Here is an 8491-nt window from a genome sequence, read left to right on the forward strand (position 1 = left end):
TAAACGTGTATCACAAACTAAATAATAGAAACTGAAAACTAAGTTAGCTATACCCTCCCTCCAAAGCCCCATAAATATATCTTGTTTGTAATACGTACTGGGACATTTCAGTCACGTTACACTACTGGGAAACACTGTTCATTACCACCAATATTTACTGAAATACGGTACATAGAATAGCAAATCTACACAGTGTCTTGTTTAGGCCTATACTTTACGCCAGTTAATGTAGTGTTAGCTTTTAATTTGGTACAAGATGAAGACAAAGTGAGTTACTCAACGCTTCGATTATCGACGATACGTACGTATTATACTGAAACGTGAACTTGAAAACTAAGAATTTAATTCTTTGAATTAACATACCTTTTGCAAATGTTTTGGGTGTGTAGGAAAAACTGATGGTACAGCATTTTCTCGGAGCCTTACTGTTGAAAGGGAAGTTCGGTCTATGTCCTCTTCTCGGAAATGCTGAGAACATATAGTGCTCCATTTAGACGCACGCCAATTCTTCCTCCTCACGGCATTCTCCCACAGAGCTTTCCGACTTTCATTTTTAGGAAATCTAAAATCATACAGGAGAAAAACACGCTATAGTACAAGTACCGACGTAGCACACGTTCGTTCACAATGAAGTTGTAAAATCACACTTAACGAGACAACTTACACATGAAATGTTATTCCCTTCGATTTCACATCACAGGCAGAACGATTCGTACATCGGAACACCACACAAGTCACCATAATAGCGCAAAATCCTTCCAAAAGCGAGCGACAAGCCTATGCACACAAGCTTACAGCAGCAATGTTTTGGTCGGATTGAGATGGCTACCCTCGGTTTCACATAGCTTCGCAGCTGTGACGTCACGGCGTCTCCCTCTATTCTTACCTCCATGCCATTTCTCCTCGTTCTGTTACCTCGCGGCGAGCGGGAAGTCTACTCACCAAAGATATGCGGCGACCAGAGACTTCAATCCCATCTCGATATTGACATCGCGGCGAGTACTGAGATGGCGGGTGATTTCAAAAACAAAACAAAAAAATTAAATAGCGAGCGGTACCAGCTCAGTGGGCAACAATTAAAATCATTCGCCATCTATTGACTGTGTCATGCATTACAGTAACAGATGACCCCTTCACTAGGAGGTGACCACTGGTGTTCCAGTGTTTTCTACTGAGGAACAAAGATGGCATTTGTCATTTGTGAACGTTGTATTCAACCTAGCACATTGCGACATCTTCATCTAGTGCAAGTTGCAAGGGCAGTCTGTTTGATCCAAGGACAGACTTTATGTCGTGTTGCTGCGGCTAATGTCTCCCATCTGTCATCCATGGGCCGGCCGATGTGGCCGAGCGGTTCTAGGCGCTTCAGTCCGGAACCGCGCGGCTGCTACGGTCGCAGGTTCGAATCCTGCCTCGGGCATGGCTGTGTGTGATGTCCTTAGGTTAGTTAGGTTTAAGAAGTTCTAAGTTCTAGGGGACTGATCACCTCAGATACTAAGTCCCATAGTGCTCAGAGTCATTTGAACCATTTTGTCATCCATGGGTCGTTGACGCGCTACAGGCAGATAGCTCTGCGAGGTGGACAAGGTCGCCGACGCTTTGCGAAACCAAGTGAAGACCGATAGCTGGCCATGTCTGCGATGCGGCGTCGTACGGATACCGCGCGAGTTCTGTTTGACGATCTCAGATGGGCTCTGTAGCCGCTGTGACCAATCGGACAGTAATAAGCAGTCGTCCTGTTAAAGAACCGCTCTTGACACCACAACACGTCACACCTCGTCTCCAATTCTGCCTTTGCTATGTCAAGTGGCAACTCCGTCACTGGCGAAACATGTTACTCAGAGACGAGTCCAGATATACTTTGATGCATGACGGTGCCCGTTTTCGTGTATGGAAACGCGATGGTGAGCGGTACGTACCACGCTACGGTCGCAGGTACGAATCCTGCCTCGGGCATGGATGTGTGTGATGTCCTTAGGTTAGTTAGGTTTAAGTAGTTCAAAGTTCTAGGGGACTGATGACGTCAGACGTTAAGTCCCATAGTGCTCAGAGCCATTTGAACAATTTTTTTTTTTGGTACGTACCAAATGTTCTCCAAGACACAGACAGTTTCGGTCAACGTTCTGTGATGATGCGGGAAGGTATCAGTGTTGACAGCCGTACGGATCTTGTCGTTGTCCATGGTCGCCTTACCACCAGGCGGTACATCGAACAGAACTTGTTAGATCATGTGGTGGCTACTGTATACGGTTCTCATGCCCAATAATGCCAGCGCCCATGCGGTGGACATCACCAGGAATGTCTTTCGAAGCAAGGACATTGAAGTAATGGTACGTCCAGGGGTGAATCCCGACCTAATCCCCATCGAAATCATACGGGACATGCTTCACAGACGTTTTCGCGGTCGTCCTGTTCGAACACAGACTCTTCAAGAACTCTCAAGGGCTCGCATTGAAGAATGGGAACGTATACCTCCTTAGACTTATGCAAAGATACTTACTGAGGGCATACAAGTTATTCAAGCTCTCAAAGTCCAATGAAAACACTCAGGCTAACGGGGTGAATAATTCTTTCCATTTTGTTTTCGACACCTGTCGGACATCTCAGTTCTTGTTATGAAAGTGAACGTGGATGTAATAATGTTCTACCGTGTTCTTAATTTGAGAGAAATACTAGTATGAGTTGGTAACACACCCAGTCCTCAATTATATGAAGATGGTATCTGTTCTTTCGGACATGTCTGAAAGAACAGGTACCATCTTCATATAGTTAACGCTATCCGGCCATTGACTTTCTTCTTCTGTGCTGGATGCACACTCATTGCCCATACTCTTACGGGACTCGGTAAGATTGTGCGCCGCCAGTAATGAGTGTAATGGGCAGGGGCACTACGAATGTAGTGTGTGGACATAAGGTTGGGAATGTGGGTCTCACACTATCCTCTGTGCCCTCGGTGGCTCAGATGGATAGAGCGTCTGCCATGTCAGCAGGAGATCCCGGGTTCGAGTCCCGGTCAGGGCAAACATTTTCAGCTGTCCCTGTTGAACTATATCAGCACCTGTCGACAGCTTAGGGTCTTGATTTAATTATCATTTCAGTCCTCAACTATTGCTCAATGTAGTACTGCAGACGCCCAGAGTCATACTCCCTTAATTCTTTTGAGCACTGTGTATCTCTTGAAAACGTTATCTTGCACTTGAGCTCCAATTTCGCTCAAAAATTTATGCAATCTCTTAGATAAATCGTGCATTGTCCGAAGTAACATATGAACAGGAACTTTGGCAACTGATTCTCGGATCTTAGCTTTCAACTCTTCTGCTGCAGCCGGTCGACTGCGATCCATTTTGCTTTTAAGGTAGCACCACAAGAAGATATCGTCCCCTGACGTACCAGGAGATCTGGGAGATCATGTAATGTCACGATTTCTCGAAATTGCACGGTTGCCAAACAACTGGTGTACAGCAGTCATCGATATTCGTGCTGTGCGTGTGTGGCGTTGAACCGTTTTGTTGTAATCAGCCGCTGTCAATAATTTGTGGAAATGTTTGCTAGTTTATGCGTAACATAACTTTCGAGTCTCGCGACGTATCGATCCGTTATGACTGTAGTCGGAAAGCTGTTCGTGCGAGACCTACAGGTTGTTAACAAACTCAATGTCGTCGTTTGTCTTTTCACGCATTTGTTCACAGAACTGTCGTCACATTAGGTGATTGTTGGGCTTCATTTTCTGAACGCTCTACCACTGTATGGACAACAATGTAAGCCCTTGAACTACGCAAGTGTGAAGACAATGCATGATGCTGGACAGAACTATGTGAGCTTCCTATGACAGCACGTGAAATAGCTTCTATATTGTCCGGTGAACGAACGGTTCGCATATGACCTGGAAATTTCTTTTCCATTGCTGAACCGGTTTCCTCGAAAATTCAGCATTCATGTGTGAATAAGTGTCCTGCTGAAACGCGATCGTGGCGTTTGATATAGAAAAGATGGCGAAATTGTGCATGTGTAGCCTCCACACTGTTGTTTTTGTAAAAAGATTTGATGCCAAGTGCACGTTGCGCGTTCTGTACGTCACACAACGTTAACAGTCGCCCGAAGCTGCCAACACAAATCCAAAATTCCCCGTTTCTCTCAGTCATCCTGCACTTGCCTTGATCTGTTTTGTCGAGGTTGGCAAATCCTCGTCTTCATATGTCTGAGGTGATTTGAAACGTTTGATAAACATTCGTGTGCTGTACGTTTATTATCATTCAGGCCTGACCAAAAACATGTAATGAAATCAATAGTTCCAGAGACCATTTTAAGTCTCAAACACCTATGATGTCTCTATGAAGAGCCAAAGAAGCTGGTACACCAGAATAATGTCTTGTAGGGCCCCCACGAGCACGCGCCAGTGCCGCAATACGATCTGGCACGACTCGACCGCTAAGTAGTGCTGGAGGAAACTGACACCATGGATCCTGCACGGCTGTCCATAAAACTGTAAGAGTACGAGGAGGTGAAGATCTCATCTGGACCGCACGATGCAAAGCATCCCAGATAAGCTCAATAATGCTCATGTCTGGGGAGTTTGGTGGCCAGCGGAAGTGTTTACACTCAGAAGAATATTCCTGGAACCACTCTGTAGCAACACCATTACAGAGCCTCCACCAGCTTCAGCAGTCCCCTGCTGACTTGCAGGGTCCGTGGATTCGTGAGGTTTTCTCCATACCCGTACACGTCCATCCGTGCGATACAATTTGAAACGTGACTCAACCGACCAGTCAACACGTTTCCAGACAGCAACAGTCCAATGTTGGTGTTGACGGACCCAAGCGAGACGTAAAGCTTCGTGTCGCGGAGTCATCAAGGGTACACGAGTGGACCTTCGGCTCCGAAAGCCCAAATCGATGATGTTTCGTTGAATGGTTCGCACGCTGACACTTGTTGATAGCCCAGCATTGAAATCTGCAGTAATTTGCGGAGGGGTTGCACTTCTGGCACGCTGAACGGTTGTCTTCAGTCGTCGTTGGTCCCGTTCTTGCAGGATCTTTCTCCGGCTGCAGCGATGTCGTAGATTTGGTGTTTTAGCGGATTCCTGATATTCACGGTACACTCGTGAAATGGTCGTACCGGAAAATCTCTATTTAATCCCTACCTCGGAGACGCTGTGTCTCATCGCTCGTGCTTCGACTATATCACCACGTTCAAATTCACTTAAATCTTGATAACCTACCATTGTAGCAGCAGTAACCGATCTAATAACAGCGCCAGACACTCTTTGTCTTATATAGGCGTTGCCGATCGCAGCGCCGTATTCTGCCTGTTTACATATCTGTGTATTTCAATAAGCGTGCCTATACCAGTTTCTTTGCTGCGTAAGTGTATATATATATATATAAGCACACTGAAGTGACGAATGAAGATTTGTACCAAGGCGAGGATTCGAACTCGGGTATCTTGCTCACTAGGCAGATGTGCTAACCACAACGCCGCAATGATTGAAGTTCCTACTGTATAAGTACACGATGAAAGGCCCCCAGGGTGGCGTAAAATTAAGACTTATATATAAAAAAATACTGAGTATACAGAGGGTTGGCAAAGACGTTAATTATGAATGCGCGGTAAGGCGCAGACAAACGAAAACATTTTCTCATTCCATTTGTCGTGCAGTTTTTTATGGTTTTGACAGCCACAGTCTAACTCTCTCGAATGTACACTCCTGGAAATTGAAATAAGAACACCGTGAATTCATTGTCCCAGGAAGGGGAAACTTTATTGACACATTCCTGGGGTCAGATACATCACATGATCACACTGACAGAACCACAGGCACATAGACACAGGCAACAGAACATGCACAATGTCGGCACTAGTACAGTGTATATCCACCTTTCGCAGCAATGCAGGCTGCTATTCTCCCATGGAGACGATCGTAGAGATGCTGGACGTAGTCCTGTGGAACGGCTTGCCATGCCATTTCCACCTGGCGCCTCAGTTGGAACAGCGTTCGTGCTGGACGTGCAGACCGCGTGAGACGACGCTTCATCCAGTCTCAAACATGCTCAATGGGGGACAGATCCGGAGATCTCGCTGGCCAGGGTAGTTGACTTACACCTTCTAGAGCACGTTGGGTGGCACGGGATACATGCGGACGTGCATTGTCCTGTTGGAACAGCAAGTTCCCTTGCCGGTCTAGGAATGGTAGAACGATGGGTTCGATGACGGTTTGGATGTACCGTGCACTATTCAGTGTCCCCTCGACGATCACCAGTGGTGTACGGCCAGTGTAGGAGATCGCTCCCCACACCATGATGCCGGGTGTTGGCCCTGTGTGCCTCGGTCGTATGCAGTCCTGATTGTGGCGGTCACCTGCACGGCGCCAAACACGCATACGACCATCATTGGCACCAAGGCAGAAGCGACTCTCATCGCTGAAGACGACACGTCTCCATTCGTCCCTCCATTCATGCCTGTCGCGACACCACTGGAGGCGGGCTGCACGATGTTGTGGCGTGAGCGGAAGACGGCCTAACGGTGTGCGGGACCGTAGCCCAGCTTCATGGAGACGGTTGCGAATGGTCCTCGCCGATACCCCAGGAGCAACAGTGTCCCTAATTTGCTGGGAAGTGGCGGTGCGGTCCCCTACGGCACTGCGTAGGATCCTACGGTCTTGGCGTGCATCCGTGCGTCGCTGCGGTCCGGTCCCAGGTCGACGGGCACGTGCACCTTCCGCCGACCACTGGCGACAATATCGATGTACTGTGGAGACCTCACGCCCCACGTGTTGAGCAATTCGGCGGTACGTCCACCCGGCCTCCCGCATGCCCACTATACGCCCTCGCTCAAAGTCCGTCAACTGCACACACGGTTCACGTCCACGCTGTAGCGGAATGCTACCAGTGGTAAAGACTGCGATGGAGCTCCGTATGCCACGGCAAACTGGCTGACACTGACGGCGGCGGTGCACAAATGCTGCGCAGCTAGCGCCATTCGACGGCCAACACCGCGGTTCCTGGTGTGTCCGCTGTGCCGTGCGTGTGATCATTGCTTGTACAGCCCTCTCGCAGTGTCCGGAGCAAGTATGGTGGGTCTGACACACCGGTGTCAATGTGTTCTTTTTTCCATTTCCAGGAGTGTAGAAGGACGATGACGATGTGCGATTTTAGAGATGAAGTACTTAACGCCTGTTGCTCAAAATGTTCTATAAAAACGTCAGCTGCAACTGGCGAAATGGGTGAACCCATAGCAAGGCCATCAGCCTGTTTATAGAATTCGCCATTGTACTTAAAATAGCTCGAGCGAAGACATATTTAATTAAGTCACAAACATCTGGAGCAACATTCTCTCTTATGATCTCCATTGTATCTGATACTGGGGTGTTAGTAAATAACGATGTCACATCGAAACTAACAAGAATGTCACCCACAGATATCCTCAGTGTGCGTATAATTTCTAAACAATTACCAGCCGGAATTACAGGTAACTACAACAACATCATAAATACGATCGAAAATGCCACGAGCCTGTCAACTATTTTTGCAGACGACGGTTTGCTGAGACATCGACGGTTTCCTACCTTCACTATCGAATGTAAAAAAATGAATCCCGTAGTATTTAGTAGTGCTTTTCATCATGTATTTCCACGCAACTGGACGGAAGCACAGAAAATCAGATTTGCGTGTGATATATGCAGGGCGATGTGCCCTTATGGGCAACTAAAGTGGCCGTATGTTGTGCCACTTACACCCAATTTGAACGAGTTTTCCTCGACAAATACTGGTCTGAGGCAGTGCAAGAAAGACTGAATGGTTCAATTCTGAACTATTCAGGTACTTTGAAAAATACCTAGGCCGGCCGCTGTGGCCAAGCGGTTGTAGGCGCTTCAGTCCTGAACCGCGCTGCTGCTACGGTCGCAGGATCGAATCCTACCTCGGGCATGGATGTGTGTGATGTCCCTAGGTTATTTAGGTTTAAGTAGTTCTAAGTCTAGGGGACTGATGACCTCAGATGTTAAGTCCCATAGCGCTTAGAGCCATTTGAACCATTTGAACCAAAAACATCTGAACAAGACACGCTACTGGAGGAACCCAATATCACAGGAAGACGTGTTAAAAATTTTGGAAAGTCGTTTACCATCGCACGTTAGAGAAAAACTACTCACAACGCCTGAGTACATCACCGAATATTTCGTGTCAGTCATTGATTCTATCGACTTAATCTATGAGGAAAGACCGGTACCGCAAAAAGCAACAGAAAATCAGGCACAACAACAACATAATTATGTAAATCAGTCAGCAAAACTTCATTTATACACACAGCAAGTTTGGTACACACAACAGCGAAATTACATACCCAGAGGTAATGAGTACAGTAATGGGAACGGAAAAAAATGATTTAAAAGAAATTTCCAAAAGAACAGGGGTAATTTCAACGCACGAGCTTATTACATACAATCCACCATCACAAGGCCCTATGCCGAATGTGAATAGAAACAGTCAGCCGCAGC

The 8491-nt window shown here is 47.0% G+C and overlaps 1 non-coding gene across 1 annotated transcript; it reads left to right on the forward strand.

The window, feature by feature from the left end:
- The first annotated feature begins 2946 nt into the window (after positions 1-2946).
- Positions 2947-3021, forward strand: Trnat-ugu (transfer RNA threonine (anticodon UGU)). Its single transcript has one exon. It is a non-coding gene; the product is annotated as a tRNA-Thr (tRNA).
- The last annotated feature ends 5470 nt before the right edge of the window (positions 3022-8491 follow it).

The sequence above is a fragment of the Schistocerca serialis genome, chromosome 10 (assembly GCF_023864345.2).
Source record: "Schistocerca serialis cubense isolate TAMUIC-IGC-003099 chromosome 10, iqSchSeri2.2, whole genome shotgun sequence".
Lineage (NCBI taxonomy): Eukaryota > Metazoa > Arthropoda > Insecta > Orthoptera > Acrididae > Schistocerca > Schistocerca serialis.